The sequence below is a fragment of the Halyomorpha halys genome, unplaced genomic scaffold (assembly GCF_000696795.3).
Source record: "Halyomorpha halys isolate HHAL.00 unplaced genomic scaffold, Hhal_1.1 Scaffold627.1, whole genome shotgun sequence".
NCBI lineage: Eukaryota > Metazoa > Arthropoda > Insecta > Hemiptera > Pentatomidae > Halyomorpha > Halyomorpha halys.
Genome location: NW_027111080.1, coordinates 308,195 through 332,856, shown reverse-complemented (window position 1 = coordinate 332,856; position 24,662 = coordinate 308,195). Strand labels below are relative to the sequence as shown.

At 30.4% G+C, this 24,662-nt stretch overlaps 1 protein-coding gene across 1 annotated transcript in view; it reads right to left on the bottom strand.

The window, feature by feature from the left end:
* Sesn (Sestrin) overlaps positions 1 to 24,662 on the bottom strand; it is a 265,432-nt gene that overhangs the window by 218,041 nt on the left and 22,729 nt on the right. The window lies entirely within an intron of this gene.

The following is a 24,662-nucleotide window of genomic DNA, read 5'->3' as shown; positions in this document are numbered from 1 at the left end:
CTTAGTCAAATATATTAGATGATATAGTGGTGCCGTTCATAATTTGTTAGCAGCAGGACGTTCCAGTCACGCAAAGAAATCGTTTGTATAGAAATATGGAAAAGTGGTGAAACAAATCTTCACATAAATGAAAACCCATTAAAGTATCAAATTTAATGGGTTTTCACTTATGTCTAATATATGATAATAATATAATGGTGTGATAAATGTGTTAATGATATGATAGTACGATATTAGTATTAATCCTATTTAGCAGCAACATTTCAAGATAAGTAAAATAGCGATTTCTGTTTCAGTGAAAAAAATTTTGTTGTTAGTTTCAGGTTTTATTTTTATTCGCTATGTTATTTTAAAACATATTAGTTCTAAACAATAAAATAGAAGAAAAATAGCTTAGAATGTTTGAATCACGCTTGATAAATTTGCAGCTTACGTAATAAAAATAATTATTATATTTTCTAATCTTTTATTGTTTTTTTAGTTTATTCTGTTTTAGTTGTGGTACTATGGATGGCCAGAATCAAGTACAGTCATGAATAAAGCAAAATAATTTAAAATAGGACAATTTATTGTTTAATTTTTTCATCATTTCTTCTGGATTGAGCATTTTTTTTTTACTACTAAAATTTAAATTTCCTTCTTCAAATAGGTGTTACTAATCACTTTTCAAAAAAATTTTAAATTAAAAAAAATGAATTAGTGAAATTTTAATAATAAAATCTTTAACCGAATGTGGCTCGACTTTTGATATAAAATTTCTCAATTGTTCTTTCGTATGTATAACTATTAATTTTTAATCTTTACAGTTTCCAAGGACACTTTCAAACACAAAGATCCGCCCTATTCGAAATAATTATAAGTATAAACAAAAAATAAATAGAAATAATTTTAAAGAGTAATTATTACATCAAAAATTTAAATTATTTTATATATTTGAAATATCTGATATACTTATATGGTTATAATTTTTTATAAATTATAATTTTATTTTTTTGATTTAACTAAAATAAGTATTGAGATTTAAGAAATGAGGCATCGTTTTTGATTGTAATGTTTGTAAAGGTCATCATGTCGAACAGCTGATAACAATGGTATCTTGTTGACCGAACCTCTATCGCGTTGAGGTTGATTTTATTTTCAACTGCGTTCAATCAAACTGCTTTTGCTTTGTCGAAGCCTTTCAATAAAACTACTACAGAGAAAATATTAAACTACTGTAGTACTAATGAAACTATAACTACTATAGTACTCTTAAAAAAAAATTCACAGGAAATCAATATATTGTGAATTTATTTTAGGCAGATATTTCAGATACTATAATCACAAATTGATCTATCAGCACTGAAATTTAAATTAGGTATATTTACAATAAACTAAGTTTCTAATAATTATCTGTGTCCGCTAGTTTCAATGATATTTGTAAAAATAAATTTACAATATTTTAGTTTCTGGTTATTTGGAAAAAAATTAGCTCATGAAAAAGTATTTATTTGAAACTATTGAACCTAAAGAGTTTAATGAAATTTCAAATTTTATAATAATTTATATTAATTTTTAAACACGTGGTAGATAGTTTCTGAGGCATTGAGCACAGTGAAAATGAGAGAAAAGTTTAGAATTTTCAGTCAACTTTTTTTTTTTTTTTAATTTAGAACAATAATATAATCTTTTTCAGCCTAAGAATTTCTATCCATTGATACTACAAAAGATTTTTTTATAAGAAAAAAAGTCAAGATGGTGACAAAAAAAAATTGTTTTCAAGCTTTGATGTTTCTAGATTTTTAGGATGCCAAAAAGTCAAAAAAAAAAATAAAGTAAAAAAAAATTCAAATCACTTCTTTATGGGAATTAATTCCGCCTTACACTTATTCCTTCCTTATATCTCCTTTATTATAAGGTATGAATTAGACATTTTTCTCTAGGTTCAACAAGGTTTGTATAAATAATTATTAGTATTTTTTTCTAATTTATTTTAATTTTATTTATTCTGCAGTAATTCGAGTAGGCAACGCGATTAATATATAACATAAATAAGCGGGCAGACAAATAAAAATTAAGTAGTCCATCAAACACGTATTCTTTCTTAATATCACTTCTACTGTACAGTAAGAGACAGACATTAACGATACTATTTTGTTAATTTTTTTCCTGGCTGAACAAGGTTTTTATCGCTTGTTTTAAAAATAAGAATTGTTGAAAAATGAATTAAAGTTATGTAAATAGTAATATAAATATAGTTATACTATATTATTATTATTGTTTCTAATTTTTTTAAATTTATTTTTTAGTCCATTCAATAGTAATTCTAAGCGTAGACAAAATCAAGTTGATATTTTTTTCCTGTTGGATCAATATGTTAATCTATCTGATTTTGAAGCAATAAACTCTACAAAAACCATTACTTTTCTATTTGGAATATTTCTCTTTTTCTTTTTTTTAAAGAAAATATTTCAATAATTTTCTCGTAAATAAAAAATAATACTATTTTCCGATTTTATGATTTGAAAAAGTTAATTGGGGAACATCAAATAATGGGCAATGTTACATCAAATTATCAGTAAATTTAATTTCCTTCACCACCACCATTTTCACCTGAGCTTTCTCCAGATGAGTATAATTTTCACAGCGATTTTTTTTTATTTATTGAGTATATATTTATTTTTTAAAAATTCAAACAAGGGATAAGAAGCTTCTGCACTGATATGAGTCCATTGGATTTAATAACGTTATTAAAAATATAAACGTTATTTTTTTTTACTAGTTCAGTTTCATCTAGGAACTGACATTTCTTATGTTTTAACCCATTTTAAATTCGCCAAAAATATATCCAATTTTAGACCAAAAGCTTCTCGAAGAGGACAGAAGATAAGCCCGCGACGGCAGATGTCGCACACGGTGGCTCGCAGATGTAACCCATTTCGGTGTCGTTGACCCTTTGCAAGTTGCAACATAGTTCCGCTGCAACCTGCGCTTCTGCATACAATGCACTGCTTTAATGTAGTTACTTTTATTATGTAACTTTGTAGTGCTGTTTTCTCGACGAGCAACCAATGTATGTTGTGAAATGTTCTGTTTGAAACTACTCAAGTAGTTCTGCTAATCTTCGAAGATTAACAGAGAAAATGGGAAAAGATGTCTTGAAAGCGCCAAGGGCTATCTAACAGCTACTATGATGGTATTTAGAAAAATATTGATCAACCATAACTTTCTTGACTGGTCCGCTACTCTTTTATCAACTCATCTACCCACAGTGTGAGGATTTCAGCAGAGAGTTGAATAGAAGGTCTGAACAAATAAATACATTGAAGTATGGAGAGACCTTTACAAGGTCACCAAGAATAACATTATTCAAAAGCCAGACTGATGTGACTAGAGTTATGAAGACACATAACTATCAGTCCGGCTGACGCTTACTTGCTTAGGAGATACGAACAGTAAGAACCTTATACAATATCTCTGTCGATTCCTAATAAACAGAAAGCTTTTTAATCCATTATTTTTGCATTTGCATGCAAGAATAAAGTGAAACTAACAATATAGACGAAGCACTCGCAGTTTTCGAGAGGTCCACTTTTTCCACTGATGACAACTTTAGCTACTGTTGCTGCTACATAAATAATATAAAGATGGAAGCATATTCTAACACACTTTTTAGCATACAGGAGGGTGGCATACCCTACTCTCCTCCTAAGGGCGGTCTAAGCAAATAAGAGGGGAGTTGAACACACCCTCAGAGCTCAAGTTCATGGTCAGATTGTTAGAAATGACCACCATTGTAATCCAAACTGAAATAGAAGGAAGCCAGTGATCTGTTCCCACTCTTCTGCCACGCCCCTGGAATACACTAGAAAAGCCCCTCTTTTTGGCTTCACTTTTCCTGACAGCTTACCCTCTCTATTTCAAAACAAATTTTTAAAAAACTACATTTTTGATCCTGTACAGATTATCTTATTTTCTCTTATTTTTTCAAAAATATATAAATTTATATTCTAGTAAAAATTAAATAGAATAATTAACGGTGAAACAGACATTAAAAAAAGATACTTTGATTGGAAAACAATTTTCGCGGTTTATTAGTTTGGTTAAATGACGCCCGTGGATTTCTATCTTTTGCTTGCAAAAATAAGAACGTGTTTTCATAAGAACTCCATGTATTGTTGTTTTACTAAATAAGATTTCGTCATAATGATTGGTTAACTGATTCTGGATTTATTTTATAGACAGAATTCACTTTATCGTCACCATAGCCATGTCACAAGCCACATAGATTCTTATCCACCCTTTATAGGTTTATTACTGCAAATTTATTTCGTGATGGATTCGCGGAATGATTCTTTCCCTTCCCATTCTGCCTAGTATAAGTCGATTTCCTGTATGATAACATGCTTGTATGTATGCCAAAAATGTTCAGCTAAGTGGAGAGAGGGACAAAAATCACTCGTATAAAAGTGTAGAATTATCTATACACTCGATTATAGCCTAAAATAGAAGTGCTTTTTATCATCTAACTTCAAAATGATTCCTGTGTCATCTAAATTTCTCATGTCATTGATCCAGCTCGAAAAGATAAACTATTTCAATCTCACAAGAGATCTTGGATAGAAACACATTACCTGAGCGATGACTGATACCCTACTGGGCAAAGGGTTGCATAAGTGTCCATCAAGCTGAAGACATCTTGAATACAAACAGACATGATATATAGAATCTTAATGCAAGCTCCGTAAGAGCACCAGGTTATGCTATAAGCACCAGGTGGTTATGTTATTAGCATTTTATAATCGTTAAGAGTTTGTTTTCTATTCGATTCTAATGTTGTAAATGACTTATAAATTTAAAATTTTACTGAAGTAGGCAGATTGCCAACGTGTAAACAATATTTTGCAATATTTAAATCAATTTGACTAAAATAGAAACCCGTTCAGGTAGCACAAAGAGGCCAGAATATCGCTCATATAAGTCGGATATGATGAGTAAATAAAAAAAATCTTGATATCTATGAAATCATTTAAGCAATAAGCACAAAACTTTTTATTCGATAGAGTTTACTGTTGGCTTTCTTTTACAAGATAAATCTTCACATTTCACTTAAGGTATCACCCTAAACCACCACAAAACACATATTGTTCAATATGAAAATGAACTTTAACACATAGTTAGGAGTTAACTTTGCATAAGATAATAATTAACTTAATTCTTAGTCTAAACCAAACCAAAAAAAGGCACTTCTACAAAAAATTCCAATTTATTTTCTTAATCATCATATTACTTCTCGTTTTTCTGAAAACGTATATTTTCAAATTTTCATATAATTTTTATTAATCTCAATTGATGTAAATATAAAATTTATAAATTTTCAAAAATAAAAGTGGATGTTATATACAAATCAAATCACGTTCATGTATTAATATTAAAATTGTTGAAAGTTTATACAATGCATTTAGTACCTATTTATCGAGAAAAAATGTACAAAAAAAACAACTAAAAGTGTATTAGAAACAAAGAAAACCTTTTGATTAAGCGTGGTTGAACTATGTTGGTTCTTATTTATATAATTAAATATTTTTCCCTGTTATCTTTAGTTCAGGCTCAAAAATGTATATTTATTAGAATATTAATCAGTACCATCAAAAGTTTAACTGGTTGGTGAAAATATCGATGTTAATTAATTTAATTATTAATAATTAATCAATTGAATTTGATATTTGATAACTTTTGTATTAAAAGTTGACATACCCATTTCTGAAAATTAATGAATTTAAAATTTTATACCGAAAACTTATTTAGTTTATTTCAAAATTTGAATATTTCCCTGTAAAATAGGCATTTAAAACAATTTATATACCAATTAAAATTATTATCTAGAGGTATCTTTATTTTTGATAGAAAATTCCTTACTTCTGAGTGCTACGAATAATATTTTTTGTTCTCGTTAATAGTAGTTAAGATTAAAAATTACTTGCACAAATAAATAAGTTCTCGAAATAAACTAAAAATACGGTAGCCTGTAAACGCAATTGGATGACATAGAAATAAAAGGGAGTGAGTTCTAATATATAGTGAAGTTTAAGCATCCAGGATTTTCTAATGTAATAACTTTTGTATTAAAAGTTGTATTACCATTTCTGAAAATTAATGAATTTAAAAAAAATATTAAAATTCTATACCGAAAATTTATTTAGTTTATTTCAAAATTTGAATATTTCCCTGTAAAATTGGCATTTAAAACAATTTATATACCAATTAAAATTATTATCTAGAGGTATCTTTATTTTTGATAGAAAATTCCTTACAAATAAATAAGTTCTCGAAATGAAATAAAAATACGGTAGCCTGTAAACGTAATTGGATGACATAGAAATAAGAGGGAGAGAGTTCTAACATATAGTGAAGTTTGAGCATCAAGGATTTTCTAATGTTTAAAATAATTAAAATTGAATCAATAAATTATTGTTATATATTTGTACTAAAATTACTCAGAATCTCTTCAAAAGCATGAATGTATAGTTTACTAGAATAATTCAAAATCCATAGTGAATTATGTTCTTTTGTACTCAGCAGAGGTTTGGGCTCCATTATATTGTCAATAATTAAAGTGGGTTGCTTTGAGTCATTTCAAAGGAATTTATCATTGGCCACGCGATTGTTGAAGTAATGTCATAGGTTATGTTGTATGTTGCTTATGCCACAACTACTACACCAATCTCTCTTTTAATGTTTACTATATTTTTAGTATTGCCAATAGGAATTGATTTAGTATTATTCTAGTACTATATTTACAATTCTATCACTGTACATATTATTAATTGAAGGAGTAAGTGGAAAAGAGTCAATGTTTTATTTTTATTTTTTGAGTCTTGAGGATGATTGGAGTAGGTGCCTGCCTACCTAGTGTGAGGTACTCTAACCTCAAAACCCAATTAATAACTGAGATATAGAAGGGACTATGTTCGCTCCGAAAAAAAAAAAAAAATTGAATTTTGTTTTCTTAAAATTTACTATTTGGAACATAATATCTTCATCCACTAACTCCTTCAATTTTCTATGAATGTATATTTATATTTTCTTAACTGCCTTTCTATTTATATTCTAATCGTATTGCATATCTTACATGTTTGTTATTTTTGTATCTTGTTTTTATTTAGTCCGACGAACCCCTGCAAAGTCGGACGAACCGTTCATCATCAATAACTATTTTTGCTTTTTTACATATTTTATACTTTTGACAAGCATTCCGGATAATCTTCGTACAAATTTCCTTTTATAATTTGTTACTTTTCAAATATTAAATAAATGTAATATTTTAATTAGCGTTTTGTTTATAACCCAAAGCTTCCCAGAAGATAATTTGAATGACCCCCTCACCATATTTCCCCCTCTTGGTTAAATACGTCCCTGCATTTCTGAAATCATTTACATTTCAGCGACCAGCTTAGGGCCGTGCTATTTAAGGCCTCATTATCCGGGTCAAAATTCGGTCTCTGTCCTTGTTGGAACAGACTCGGAATGAGCAAGTTACCCTTGTTGGTTCCGATCCGATTCCATCAGCAGTCAACGGGGAAACTCTTAACACCTCACGGCTTCTACTGAATACCGCTTCCGCAATTAACCTCGAACTGATTGTTAAATTGTTAGTGCATTCACAATATTGAAGTGGATGTGAATTTGGAGAAATTGTAGACTGCGTGATCTGAATCCGGTAAATATATAAAGGTGTGTAATGAATATCGAGCTAAACTTTTTTGATGGACAACATAGTGCCAAGTCCTTATAGGCCTACTTACTAGTCTTCATCCGTACTAATGAATTTACTAGCATTATACCATTATATGGACCAATACAGCCAATTCCAAACACCACCTATCTTTTCGGAACCTCTCAAGTGCAGTCATACCTCCGTAAGGCTATCGAAGAAGTGCTGCTGGGTATCGCTCCAGAGCGTGCGTCATCGCAGATATACCTTCGATTGATCTTTCGGCAGATGAACGCAGCTGTTCTGAAGAAAACGAAAAGAGCTCGATGTTCACTGTGCTGCATTAGCAAAAGAGAGAGATCATACCCTGGAAAGATGGAAGAGACACTGGAATGCTTCATCTTACGGAAAGGAGAGGTGATGCAATGGCTTAGCATAAATAAGATTTTCAAAAGAAGTAGGTCTTCTGCCCCGAGTAATGCTTGACAGTGATTCCGCGGAGTGGTAAATAAGAATTGGAAGGTTTTACATAATGAGTAGGAATCTTAAACTGCTGTGTGGATTTTTATACGTTGTATTTCGTGTTATGGAAGATTGTTCTTTTAAACTAAAAAAAAAAAAAAAAAAAAAAAAAAAAAAAAAAAAAAAAAAAAAAAAAAAAAAAAAAAAAAAAAAAAACTACAACACTCATTTGGACTCGTGTGTTTCCGTTGAAATATCTTCTTCTTTTTAGATGGACTGATAGAACTCCAATAACATTTCTAGGGGAGAAGATCTCGAGGCCATCTTCTTTTCAGACGCCTAGGAGGATTATTAGGTAATGAAGGAGAAACCAGGTTAGAAACAAGTGAATTTGGGTGGTTGAGAAATTTCTTTATGGAAGGAACGGTATCTGGTTCTGGGAAAATCAGTAAGACATGGAACATTGTGAGGTCCTGATGGATGACTTGATTTGTGACAAAGTAAGGAGCATTAAGGATTTTGGACTGTAAGGATTGGATCCGGGAGGAATTTGATGGTTTAGTGGAGTCCCAAAGCTCAACTCCGCATGACCAGATAGGCCTCATCATATGACTCAGATAGTCATGTAGATCAGTCTTTTGTAATGGATTGGCAATTTAGACCGTTTGTCTAGTAAATGTTGCCGTTAAAAATTCGAATTCAAATTTTCGCACGATCGAAATTCATTCCTTTAATAGATATAGATAAGTGAATGTAAAAAACAATGCAGTCGTTTTTAATAAATGTCTTATTTCCAAGATCTTTTTATGTTCCGATCCTAAAATGTCTTCTATACGAAATTTCGATTTATTCGAAATAGTCCTAGTACCATTATTCCGGATGAACGGGTTCCTACAGTACCCATTTTTATGAAGTTCTGCCATCTACCCATTCGCACACGTGGTACTCATAAAGTTTCCCTCCACGAACGTGCCGTACTAAAGCAATTCCCTCTTATGACTCAATTATTTTTATTGTCGCCTTTCAATGAACCGTAATATTGGATTTCGGTCAATTCGGGCAACAATGAAATATTATCGAAGGGCCGAAAAGAAGTGCCCCTTCACCCTTCGTTAGGCCGGGCCGACCCTAAAGTTACCGGAAAGTACTCGTCGAAAACCGGTTTCGATTCTTCTCTTCCCGACCAGCCTTCTCGGCTCACTTTGGACTACCACTTTCTTCATCGTTAACTCTCTCTTCGTAAAGTTCTCCTGAAGCTTCTGTAGAGTGGTTAAGTGCGATTAAAAGAGATTATAGTCGTGCCTCCAAGTCGTTACACAAGTTCTTGTGCATTCGTTATTATACCAGGAAAATGTCATGGAACCCCATTTTGTTTTTAATTGAATATAGCTCTCCTATTGCGTTTGAAATAATAAAGCAATTAATAAGAAATATTTTGGATTCAACTACATAAAAGGTTTGTCAGAAGATATCCAGAGATCATTTATAGATTATTATGTTGATGAATATTCATTATGTTATAGACCTAACAATAAAATTAAGAATTATAGCAATTTGAAGGACAAAATTGAAATAAAAAATCAATCGGGATTGATAAATAGAATTCCGTGTTTAAATAGGGGAAACAAAGCAATAGTTGAGGGATAGAATATATCAACACAGAAATGATACAAGAGATAAGGAGAAGCATCCTAATAAAACAGCACTAGTGCAGCATGCAACCAAAACCCAACACATTTTTGATTTCGATAACACCATAATTTTACACAAAGAAAACAATATGTTCAAAAGTTTATTTATCAGGGAACATCAATTAAACAGTAAATTTAAAAACAGTTACAAGGAATTTGAACCAACATTATGCAGAGATTTTTAATTAAATAAATTTATTAAAAATATGGTAAACATTTTTGTTACTATTTACAATTTAATTTAATATGAATTTAATAATTGGAATAAATAAAAATACAGAATACAATTTAAATTAAAATAATAAGCCTGACCTGAGTGTGTGGAAGGTTATTAATAGTTTGTTTATCAAATAGTGGATAGTGAAGTTTTAATCTAAAATTAAAGTTTAAAAATTAATGAAGTTTTAAAAAAATAGGTAACTAGACATAAGCTTGGGCAAGCTTATTAATAATAAATTCGATTTTCTATTAATTGACTTTTTCATAGAGGGATTTTGACTTGAATTTGATGACCTGGGCTAAATAGCCTGTAAAACATTTTTTAAAAATTTTGATATGAGGTGTGAATTTATATTTAAAGTATAGTATATTATTAATAATAATATATATTTTTTTAATTGTTACAAATGAATACATAATAAGCTGTTAGATGTTTAAATTGTCCTTGAGGATTCCCGAATTGGCCGAAACGTTAGACTATTGATCTAATAAAGATTGTTGAGACTTAACAACGATAACATTTCATTTATTCAATACATTTATAGTTTGGAAAGACCCCTAAACTACTTTTTCTAGTACATGTTCAAGGTCAACGCTGAAACATGTGTAACGATTTGGCATTATTCATGTCTATTCATCCTAGAATGGAGTAGTTTTAGCTAATGCCGTTTAACTGGGTGATAGAACTAAGAAAGTATCTAGCTGCGATTGTAATAGTATTTTTTGCAATCTAAAACTCTCCAATTTCTTAAAGAAAACCACCATAATTTGTTGTAATCTTTTGGAACTTATCTGTACAACGGCTACAATTTGTAGTTTCTCTAAATTTTATTTTAAAATTAATTAAAAATGAGCCGTAGATGGTTGACCGTAGATTAATGATTGGAGAAGTTTGTCGGGGGGTGCGGTCTGCAAAGAACAACATAAATAAACAAAACAATATTTATTTATTTTATGCCGACGTTTCGACCTGAGTTTCAGGTCTTCATCAGGGCTATAGAACAACACAGATAACAACGAAAGAAGAAACAAAGATGTTTCTCTAAATGTTGATGTTATCGCTTTTATTCAATAGCCCTGAGGAAGACCTGAAACTCAGGTCGAAACGTCGGCATAAAATAAATAAATATTGTTTTGTTTATTTATGTTGTTCTTTGCTGACCGCACCTCCCGACCAACTCCTCCAAAAAATTAATTAAAGGTTGCCTAGCAAATGAAAAAAAAAATCCAGCATTTACCAGGATTGAAGTAAATTTTAATTTGATTCCAGTTATTCCTGTAAACTATACTTTCAATGAAGCTGACGATTTAGTTCATTGCATTTCGATTTACCCAGCTTACTTTCAGTGAGAGAAAAATATTGATACAATATATACTCTTTTTTTCTGGCGTTTCTGACTGTCCCACATGGTGTATTTAACCAGTTACGCTTGCAAGAACTATTTATCGTTTTTTATATGTCTCAAATTAATTTCAATCGTATTTATGATAAATATATTCTTATGTGACATAGTTTTTAAGAATTTAAATGCTTAAAATAATAAAAAGCCTGAAATTCAGTAATTTAAAAAGTATATGTTTTCATTATAAGTGTATTTTTAGTCAAATATTGGACATTTAAACTTATATAAGGACACGTTAACTTAGTTTTCAAAAATAATATATTAGATATAATGAAGTAAGAACTAATCCTTTATGATCAGAATTAGATGTTTATATTTTAACAAAAATAAAATATGAATTCTTACTATAGTTCTAAATTTTCTCATCTGATGAATATAACTGATGAATATGAATAATATATGTAATTTTCGTCTTATCTTTCTTCATCTTCACCTTAAAGATGAATTCTTTATCGACATTAACTATTTAACCAATCATTTTTAAACTCTTTCCTAATTATTCTATTTATTACCTATATCCGATTTTACCTCATTCGTCATTAGCAACCGTTTATTTAAAGTAACATTCAAAATTCATCTCATCTCGTTTCTTACTCTTCTAATGTTTCACTCTTCTTTATATCGCATATACAGTATTTAAAGATGGGTTTACGAGACGTAAGCTTTATGTCTCGTTAGCCCAACTTTAAAGCTTCTCGACGTATTGTGTTGAATAGACAATATATTAGTTGGGATACTAAGGAAATTTTTGTGTATTTTCTTTTGTATATTGGTGTTTTTTTTTAAAGACAGGTATGATCTTAAATTTTAACCATGTGCATATCGCAATTTTTTTGTTTCCATTTTTATACTTTATTACTTATTATTAATATGTGAAAATTCATTTTACATTTTACCTATGTACTTATATTTTATTTTTCTTATATCTTATGTTATTCGCTTATGTTCATTTATCCACTGTTCTTATTAATTTTCCCAGTTACTTTTTTCATTGTAAACTTTCACTTCACTTTGTTTACATTGGATCCAAATATGCAAAATCTTATTTCAAGTAAGCAGAATCATCCATCACACTAGGAATGTATAATGCTAAAATTTTGATATACTTCAATCATTTGTTTATGGTTTTGTACAGTTTTTGTTTATTTTATTATGGTTAGTTAATAGCGCTTTTATAATTTGGTTTCAATTAATAATAATAATAATAATAAAGGCCTAACGACCCCTAAGGTTCGATGCCGATACCACCAAACGCTCTCTGCATACATCCTTCCAGTGATGCCCCTCCAAACCCAATTCCTCTAAATCAGTTTTAACGCAATCCTCCCATCTACGTTTGGGTCTACCCCTCGGGCGTTTACCCGTTGGTTTAGTTTAGGGCTTCGCTCGTTACTAAGCCCTACAACCTTACACGCCTATCTTATACGCCGCAATGCTATAACTTGAATTATATTTACCGGGTATTTCCTATATACAAACGTATTTCCTCCTATATCTATATCACCAAAGTTGCTCGCGTTTCTTTCTACTGCTAACCATGTATTTTGTTTTATCCGTATTTATTTCAAGTCCTAGTTCCTTACTGGGGTTTTTAGCGTGGTTGTATTTAGTTCTATAGTTTGTTTGTCATCACCTAAAAATACCAAATCATCTGCATACCCAAGCATTGGTATTTTACCACCCAAAGTTAAACCCTTTTCGGTATTCATCACACTTTTAATGACGTATTCTAGTGTTAGATTAAATAAGATAGGTGGTAAAGAATCACGTTGTTTTAAACCCGACTGGACCTGGAATTTCTCAGAATATGATTACCGATTCAGTTTCAATTAATTATTTCATTTAATTAACTACGTACATTTTATATGTTCTTAAATCACATATTTTTTATAAATATATTTAACACTTCAAAAATCTTATTAGAAGTCTGGGGAATTTAAATTATGAATTTACTGGTCCGTGAGGTCTAAAGGTTTGGCGACCTCTAAGTTACTAAAGCCCTTTTTCAATAAATGTCATATTATTCTGAAGGGACTTGTCTCAGAATAAATAAAAATATATATAAATTATCAAAATCCTATTTTTATTTTCTGTTGTGCTATAAAGAATATTATTATTGTTATAAATTAATAAATTTTTGCCTCAGCAAGGCTACCAAAGTGCTATTAGCTGAGCACAAAAGACCTTATGATACGGTTAACATTATTGTTGACAGTTCACAACGGAAAGTGGAACAGATAAATATATTGTGATTATAGTCTCGAGAGAGAGAGAGTGAGAGAGGGGGGGTCCCTCATTATCATAGGAAGAGATTAGAGCTACCAGCAATGTACAAAGTTTCTCTCCCCTACCCTTCTACATTAAACTGAAATACGACTTTTGTTTTGTTTAGGCTCATTGTAAACACGACCCAAATGATGCTGGGAAATGGAAGGGTTACCAACGGTCCTCACATTGTCAGATGTTCGAGTGGGGGTAGGATGGTCGTGTCACTGAGGGTCATTTGCGAACTTAGTAGGGGCTTTGACAATAGTGCTTCAATATCACAAGGGGTTGTGCGAAAAGTTGACATTAATACCAAGCTAAAACTTTTTTTGAGATTCATAGCATAGTGGATCCTCGCTATAACGCGGGTATAGGGAAGGAAGCTTACATATACTAATGAATTAAAAACAAAAATAATTGTTTTTGTATCTAAAGATAAAATGTTTGTATCTTTTAAGCTCCTATGAAGCTCTACAAAGTGGAGCGAAACGTTGGCAAAATAAATAGTTTCTACTGGAAGAGTGCTGATTGGCCGTGTGTATCAATAAATGGAATTTGGTCCGGATGCAGTCAAATAAAACTCAAATAGTAAAATGGTGCACTCTTTTTATTTGAGCCAACGTTTCGCCCAACGTTGCAGGGCTTCGTCAGGGCTAAAAAAGATACAAACACTTGACATAAGTACAGAAAAAAAGGAGGAAAATAGTAGGGTATACAATGAAACGTAAAATTTAATAAGAAAAATTAAAGGTTATAACCAATAAATGAAAACGGTAATAGTAACAGATTAAGAGAAGAAATATGTGTACTTTCTTTAATATTTCTTCTCTTAAGAAATATTTGTACTTTCTTTAATATTTCTTCTCTTAAGAAATATTTGTACTTTCTTTAATATGTCAAGTGTTTGTATCTTTTTTAGCCCTGACGAAGCCCTGCAACGTGGGGCGAAACGTGACTCAAATAAAAATAGTACACCAATTTACTATTTGGGATTTATTTGACCGCACCCGGACCAAATTCCATTTTTTTAATAGTTTTTACTACGTTTGTTCTCCTTTGACCACACCCCTGACCATCTTCATAATTTAAAAACAATAACCTATTTCAACCTTCCCATACATATGCATTATTTATATTTCGATTATAGCATGACACATAATCATAACATTTATACATAAAAATATAATGGATTTTTAAATAAATAAATAATATTAAATTAAAAAAAACAAATTAATTGATTTGTCCTGCATTTTCCCTACGGCATTTTACTGCAATTTACTATTATAATACCTGGTGAATAGCTATTGGGTTTCAAAACACCAAAAAAAAAGTAAAAGTTACCTTCGATAAATTTCTAATATGGAATAGCAATTTATTCCAAATAACCCCAAAAAACCTTTCAATCCTTAAACAGCTCCTAAGATTCTGTGATTCATTTCCCAGAAGCTCCCATCATCTTTTAGTATCCTCCACCATTCTTCCCTACTTTGGCTATCGATGCATAGAGTATGGAAAAATATCTGGTGGTTATTTAGACTAAAAGATTAATGAACTTCTTCATAAGATTCACCTGCTGTATTTCCTAGTGTTTTGATACCTCTCACCGTTATTCTAAGCAAAGTTGGCTTTTTCCGAAAATCCGACGATAACATTTTGTGGGAGCATTCATATTCCAATCCTTAAAAAAAAAAGGTTCCTACATAACTCCTCACCCTTAGTTTATTTATCAATTTGTTAAATACAAGATCTCAAAAGACCTATTTGTACATCTCACATTATACAAAAGATATGACCTAATGATATGAAAATAAAAAAAAAATTACATATTTATCCAAGGTTACGTTAATGTTTATTATTTACTTACGGATATTTAAATATACAGAAGATTGATAATTAAGGAGATGGATATATCATTGATGTTTAGGATGAGGCTTTACGTATTGATATACGAAAGGAATTCAAATATGGGAAAGCTTGAACGATAAATGATTTTTCAAAGGCAGGAGTCCTATTAGTTCTATACAATTAGCTTTGTTTAGATCTTGTATTTAACATAATAATATAAAACGAAGGGATAGGAGGTAAATTATGCAGGAATGTTTTTTGATTCTCAACTCGGCAGGTTTAAGAACTTTTTTGTCCCCTAAGAAGTATACCGTGAGTATTTAGCTCATCGTACACCATTTGTGCTATGTTTTTTATATAATTGGATGTGATGATGACCAAAATCTTTGCGATTTCGAAAAATCCAAATTTCGTAAAAGATCTAAGATCTTCTTGCCTCGCCTCATGACTGAAAATAAGAAACGCTGGAGGTGTCCGGGTGAGCAAAGGGTTTATAGAAGATAGATAAAACTATAAACAAATTAAATAAAATACTAGGAAAATATATTCGTTTATTTCCCATCATGAGCAAAATGCTCCAGGTTACCTAGGGTTAAGAATTGGAGTACAAATTTTCCAAGAAGGTTTAATTGTCCTCGGATTTTAGGCAAAAGTAAAATATCAGTGAAAGGTATGAGAACTTTTAGTCACCCTTAAATGCTGAAGATGACTAGATGGATGTTATGAAACAGTTGATCAATCTTGTTCATCAGTCTATAGTACAATAAATAATACCCATGTAATACATTTCAAGAGATCATTGTAAGAACTATGCTTCCATCTTGATACTTAAGATCCTAGTTCTGCATTAACTATGAATGTTGTTTACCATATCTTGAATGAGTCCATTATTGTAGTTTGTAGTTATTTGTCGTGGTATGTGTAAGTGCCCAATTAAAAAGCTCAATGTAGATGGAATTTCTTTAAAAATTTCAACGTAATTCATTCAAGTTTTGACTTATCACAACTCATATCGGATGCCATGTTTTGGCTCAAGATGGGGGAAGAAATAAGCTACATTGTCTGAGAATGTTATCTTAGGCACGAGTCTTGGCGATGTCAGTGACCTTTCTCTTATCTAACAACTTTTTAGCACCAAGCAGAGATACCTCAGGATGGAGGTGGGGTCGACTCCTATAGAAAAAGTAGTGAATATTTCAACAGATATATAAACAATAGTTTATTCCATTATTATTAATTTAAATAATAATACAAAAGCTTAACAAAGTCAAAGATTCACGATATAATAAAATGTGAATGAATCAACAAAAGTAAAAAATGAACCAACAATTTTTTTTTTAGAAAAATTATTTAAATACGAATACGAAGTTTTTTTCTTTTTTTTTTTTCTTTTCGGCCAAGACTACCATTGGACTCTTATATTGCTACGAAATTTTAAGATTTCTCATGAAAAATTAATTCCTTGAAGCCATTAAGAACTAGACTTCGCCCTGAAACCAAATACCTGGTCAAGCTAGAGATTCTTACGAATTTGGCTCATCCTTACTCACTGGAAGGACTTGATAATTTTATGTTCCTTATGACACTGGTTATTTAAAAATAATGAGAATCAGCCCATAGGTACCTGATAAGTAGCTCATTATCGAAATCAGCAATAGCATAATTCTATAAAATACTGATCAGACCCATAGGTAAAGCATACTTAGGTATATAAAAACGTGGATCTACGCGAGGTTCCTTCTCGAAAAAGAATTCTTAATGGAGATGTAATACAAGCAAATAAGCTGTTTGCTTAATAAGCCTGACAAAAAAAATATTAATCTTTCAAAAATATGACTTTTAGTACTTTTAGGTGCAAGTTACAAGAAATTCATGTTAGTTTCATTTGGTAATTAATGTTGCTTGGAGCTTGCCCTTCTGATTTCTGGGTATAGCTATACACTCCAAATATACTGCAATATTAACTAAATACAATTAGACCCTTACACAATCAGCCTTGCCCGCTAGTATCAGCTATTGTGAAAGGAAGCATTCAAACTTCACATATAAGAAAAAAAATATTTCATACCAAACTGTAGGGGTTAATATTATACAGTGTATATTCGGCCCACCTTCCTGCAATGTTCTCTTAGACTGTAATAACTTTTTTTCATGTGTAACTAATAGGAAATATGATACTATGATCTTTTCCTCCGGTTAATTATTACTTAATTTTTTTGGGGGGGGGGGGGGAGAGTGTTTTGTAATTACTATAAGACACGTTATGATTTGTAAGAGGTATTATTACTTGTTGTCGTTTTATTTATTTATTTATTTTATACTTGATGTATCTATTTGTCATTAAAAACCAATAGCTATGTACATAAAAATTAATTGCTCTTTCTTGTTAATTCTCTCTTGTTCTCTTTTATTTTATTTCCATTTTATTGTTTGTTGTTTTTGCTTTTTTGTTATATTTTCTCAGAAAACACCTTAGGATTTGTGATATAGATGATTTTATTTTATGTTTTTACTTTTTGATTTTTATTCTTAACATTTAATAAAATAAAAAAATATTGAATGGCGATGATAGTAATTCATATAAACATTATTCGCTTTTTGCTTCTTTTTTGTCAATTGTTATTGTTTTTTTCTCTTCGATTTATTATTATTAGAGATATTTTTGTAATTTATTGTATTTTATTTAGAGGTAATAAAGCCAATTTTCAATTCCCGTTTTATTATTTTAAAGAGATTTATCATAGAATAAGTAAATAATTTTAATATTAATATTGTTATATATACTGAAACCGAAGCGGTTTGACTTTAATTCAATACGAAAATATTAATTAGTTTTATCATATAAATAACATAACTAAATAAAAACGTTAGTCAACATATTAAAAATGAATAGATCTTACGGTTCAGACGAAAGTTACTTAAGAGTTTAATTATCTAAATTAGAACCGCCCCTGGTTTCTATAAAACAGGTTTCTGACTTCGAAGGATAACTGCTGTTTTTTATCCTTTTAAATGACTCTCATTGAATTTGATTTTAATTTTTTATCTATTAACTCCAATGACAGAGTAACTGGTTTGAATGGATCTTGGTTTTAATATAAAAAAAAAGGTCCCTGTAAGTTATTTTTTTTCTTGTCAATCACAGTTATTATTTAATTTAATTAAATTATATAATTTATTTTTCCAAACAAATCAATAAGTTGTTGTTTAGATTTGAGGGCAAAAAACTACTGGTGGTTATCATTGCCCTTGTAATTAAAAAAATATATATTTGTTAAATTATTAATTATCCATTCAGAAATCAAATAGCTTTTTACAACAGAACTGCAATGACACAAATTTTACGAATATAAATAATAAACAATAACACTATGCTACATAATACATAAGTCAGATTTATATCTGAGTAAATAATTCGATAGTTTTAATGAACCCAATTTTTAAATCAATACGTTTTTCTGGAAACCTATTTTTTTTTTTTTTTTATATACATTTAATTTACAGTTTATTCATAATGTTTCGTTTCATTCAGATTTAATGGATTGGAGTCAAGAAAATAATAATAAAGGCCCAAAGAACACTTTAAATTTACAAGCATTATTAATTTAAATCATTCTAGGCCAATCCCTTATGTAACGTCCAAAACCTTTGTATTATGCATTTAAATCAGGTCAGCTTAAATCTTCTTTATAATAAATATTTAAACACTTTCAGTTTAAATTAATGCAAAATAATTATTTAGCAGCAATATAGGTAATCCTCTCATGTCAATTTGTATATCATTTGTTTACACTGTACGTTGTACATTTCAAATCTTGACCTCAGTGAAGATTAGTAATTGGGACCATTTCAGATTGATTATATGTAACTAGTTTAATGTTGTACATTGTAAGAGAAGCTTATTGTATTATTTTTGATTCCAAAACTGTGGAATTTGAATTGGTACGAATGAGTCCTTAAGCGTTGGTTCAGAAGCTTGCGGATTCGATTCCTACCTGAGTCAGTTTAATATGTATTCCGCATTGGCTCCGAAGAATGGATTTAGACCCGCTGGGCATTGTCATAATCCTTTTTAAGTCCTCAATAGAGGACAGCCATAAAAAAAAAAAAAATACACAATACATATTACATCTTTAACGAAAACAAACTGTAATATTATATCCTGTTCAAACCGAAATCCATTATAACAAAATTCGTCTGCCATCTGTTACTTCTGCGAATGACATCTGTCCTGTCATTTGTCATATTGATTCTGCAACTGGACCATGCTCACTTGTGTCGTTTTATAATTTATTCGATTTTATCATTCTTCTTGGTCAATCTATTTGAATGCTTGTTTAATCGAAAAAAATACCATTATTTGTATTCAATCCAAACATAATTTCGAATTATTACCATATTTGTGGATTACAATAGATGTTCAATTCGATTTTCAGTTTATAAAAGAGTTGCTTTCAATTTCTTCTTTTTTTTGGGTGGTATGATGTAATGGATGGATGGCCAGAAAATAATTCTAATTTTAAGACCTCCAATTATTGTTATACAAGGCCTCTAGGAAAATATTTGTTAATTCATTACTACAGTTAATAACTTCCTAGCTCAGACCTTTGAGATCTTTGGCCACCCGAAACAGCCTTCTCCAAGCTTGCCTATCTTGGGCTTGCTTTCTAGTTTGCTTTGCTCCAATTTTTCACATCTTCTTCGATTCTGTCCATCCATCCGGTTTTTGGCCTCCTATGTGGTCTCTTGCCAACTATACTGGCATTCATTGTCGTATAGAGGTGTCCTGATGGATTGCTTCGAGCCACATGTCCTCCCACCCATCTTAACCTCCTTGCCTTCATTGCATTCAAGCTGTTCACTGTTACTTTTTCTCATCCATGTGCTAAAGCTCTGATCCCAGATCGCCCTTGTAATTGTACAGATGACTTTCCGTTAGAATCTCTATACTCCTTTCCTTTATACCTGTTAGAGCCCAGTTATACTCTTCTTAATACAAGTTGCTCATTTTCCTTTCTCATGCGAATTTCCCCATTTCATTATTTCCAGGTCTAAATATAAAGGCTTGAAATAGGTAAGGATTTCCAAAAGAAGAAGGAACGGACAATAATGTATTTGTTACAGCAGTTCTATGTGATGGAGTAGGAGTCCTACATATATTGATTAGTTGAATTCCCGAATTCAAGAAGTGGTATAAAGGAACGCAAGGTAAGTTTAGTGATGTAATGTTTATTATTTCTTTGCGCTCATAATAGTAAAAAAACAAAAATATTCTCTTCAGAAAGAGGGAAGAAACCTCCGGAAACAGTAAATAAATCTTACAATAAAATTCATTAGACGTTTTAATTATCCTTCTGTTTCATTAGTGAGTCCTCCATATACCTGGTATCTAAGTAAGTTTTAAAAATTAATGAATTTTTAAATAAATAGGTAACTAAACATAAGCTTAAGTAAGCTTATTAATAATAAATATGACTCTCTTATAATTGACTTTTTCATAGGGTGTTTTGACTTAAAATTAATGACCATGGCAGAATAGCCTGCAAAACGATTTTTAAAATTTGATGTGAGGTGAAAATTTATATTTGAAGGTATGTTATATTAGTGATAATGTTCTTGTTATAATTGTTAAAAATGAATATATAATGAGCTGATAAATATTTAGATAGTCCTTGAGGATGGCCGAGATGGCCGAAACGTTGGACTATTGATGTAATAAAAAGTGTTGAGACTATACAAAGATACTATTTGATTTATTTAATAAATTATTAGTATCATTATAATTATACTAGATTTCATAGCAATAGTTAATATTATGAAAAATATATAAATACAATAAAATTGAGAGCCTATAGGCTTTAGAATAATCTAATTCTTCCATACTAATACAAGAACTAGTTAGGTACTGTTGCAATGAGTGTTACGTTCTATTGTGCACTATCGACCCAGAACTAATGTGAGTTAGAGAATGGGTTCGCCAAGAGAGCATAAGGTCCTCCCCTTAATGATCTTGGGCTCGCCTTCGGTTGGAGGTCCGGTCGTAAACCTACCCCAGCGTCAGCTGCCTTACAGATACTGCCTCGTAAATTTCGTAAACAGCTGCTGCGGATAATATGATTGAAGGGGAGTGTCAAGAGAGCTCTGGGAGCCAACAATCCGAGTGGCTTTACAACTATCGGATCGACTAAACAGCCAGTTCGCTTCCTGCCGTTTATAGTGTGCGTTAGAGCTGGGTTATAGGTGGGGGAGAAAACTTATGTAGATATGACATATGCATAATATACTGAAATAATTTCATAACCACAACTATTCTGCTTTTTATACCACAACCATGTAATCTACCACAAAACAATCGAACGTCTCCAAACTAAGATTTCTTTTAATGCACTGGGTTGTTTCAGGGTTAAGAATCCACTGAAAATATAAATTGAGAATCTCAAAACTAAAAAAAAATGTCTAAGAAAGTATGTCTGTTAACGCTTCGTTTAGGAGATATTAAGGCTAAATGTACCGCTTCATCGGATGCACCAGAATTTACATTCCTATTTACTCCTGAACGGATGGTCCGATTTCTGATCTGTAAAGTCCATTTGGTTTTTTTTTTAAATAGAAGTTACTAAGAATAGGTTAAAAAAACACCTATCCAATAATAAGGAAAATATGATGCAAAAATATGAGTTAACGATAAACTTTTAAAAATGTGGCCTTGCAGAACCGTTCACTGAAACCAATGAGGTATTTTGTGAAATTATGACATTTATACAGCGATCGTAAAGAGAAAAATACGTTTTTGTTTACAAATGGAAGGAACGCGTTTGAAGTGGTACCGGCTGCAACGATAACGGCAACTCAAGGCTGCTAAAACTAACTTTCTTATAGCAATACATAAATTTGAGAACAATCAAAGTAAATTTGTATTGGTATTCAGCTATTATTTATTTCTACACTAATATTAAAAATAATTTGCATTATTTTTAATTTCTTAGGTACTATCTAATTAGTATTAATAATTACTATTAGTATTTCCTGAATCGTGGGATTTTAGCCTATGGTTGGTTTTTACTTTTTTAATATTTTTTATTTTATTTTATTATTTATTATTTTATTTTTATTTTATATTTTATTTTTATTACGTCTAATGATTTACATTGTAATGAATTCATTTGACCATAATGAAGAATTGAGGCTATACAACCAGTTTGCATAGACTGTATATTTACTTTCATTTAACAAAAAAATTCAATAATGTCAGATCTGGAGAGCAGGACAATAATACATTACAATACATTAACAGGGCCGTTCGATCAAAGATGCAATAGAAGAAAGATGCCGAAGCCTGTCTTGTTGCTCAAGGTAATCAATCAAAGGTTAAAATAACTTTGAACAATATTTAATATGAATGTTAGTGTTTAAATTTCATTATTGAAGTAGTTGGAAAACATGAGTTTATTTATTATAACTGGGTATAGGATTTTTATGTGTTAAAAAATCCGAAATATGTACATAAATGTGTGCTAATAAATTGTCAAATATTTAAAAAAATATGTATTTATAAATATGTATTATTCAACAATATAAATTACTAATTAATTAGCAATTTAATAATTTAAACAAAATTTCATAAATATGTATTTATTATATATTATATGAATAATATTTTTAAGAAATTATGTACAAAAAATACTCATTGATTCTGAGAAATTCTTGATGTAATTCTTTGTGAAAATTTATTATTGCCACTGATTTTAATTGGTGTTCAAAGATGAAGATATAGATTTTTTACGCACTATTTATGATAAATGATATATTTCATCTTTAACTTATCATAAGTTTTTTGGGTTCTCTTGAATTTTCGTAGTTGCTGCGAAAAATGTATTTACAATTGAACAAATAATTTAGGGAAATTTGTGATTAAGGACAAAATACCTAAAAATATGTTATAAACAACAAATATTTCAGAAAATATGTGATTTGCAATAAAATATATAAAAAAAAAGGCCAAATATTTAAAAATATGTGAAATAAAAATGGCTTCTTTTGGCCAGAAATGTCTTGAATCATCTTTAGTTAGTAAGGAATTGCAGATATCATGGTCAGGTAAAAATATGTGAAAACATGAAATATGTGAAATCCTATCCCTAATTATAACATAATTAATTCATAACTACGAAAATCCTTTGACGAGCATACCTCCTAAATTAAGCGCTAACCAGCAAACCTTTATAAGGAACTATTTTCTTTTTTTGAGACCTTTAATTCATATTTTCTGTCAGAACAATTAACCTTGAAACACCTGGAGAGTATTTTCTACGTCGATTTCAAGTAGTTAAACTAATCAGTACTAATTTCTATTCTAGTAAAAAGGCGAAAATACCCAATTTTTCGAATTCCACCCAAAGAGAACTTTGACTATATAGCGAGTTGGTAAGAAAAAAAAAAACAGTTCACACTAGTTTCGATGTGATGTTTGTAATAATTAAGGGCGAAAACAAACAGCTGAAAGCGAATTCCATGGAGTAAATTGTATGATAGTTGCATCAGGACAGAATTTACTGTCGTGACAGTATTATGGCGTATTAATAATAGATATAATGGCAGTGAAGCTACTGTCATCAAAGCTGCCTTTAATAAACGCCTTAAGAATGAACTGTCGTTCCTCATTCACCTTATCAATTGGAATGTTGTCTATTGATTATTTCCCAGCTAGAAATTTATTCTGTTAAAAGCTTTTAACCTTGACTACAGTAATGGTGATTGGGAGGTAAATGTAATGGTATTTTTTCTTATTGACAGTCATTAGGTTCATGTTATATTGTCACGGTTTGGACTGTACTCAGACTCACTCCCCAGAAAACTGCCACAGTGTAAATTAACCTTTACTTGGTATAATTAAGTATACTCTTACTATCGTTAACCTACTGGAAAAAAGAGTATATATGTATACAATTTTGTTTTTATAACATAATTAAGACAGCAGACTATGAATGTTAATTACCACTTATAGCGATCATTTAGAAGTCTGGATTCCTGTTATAAAGTAATTAAGTCTATTATTAACATTATTTCTAGTTAATTTATAATCTT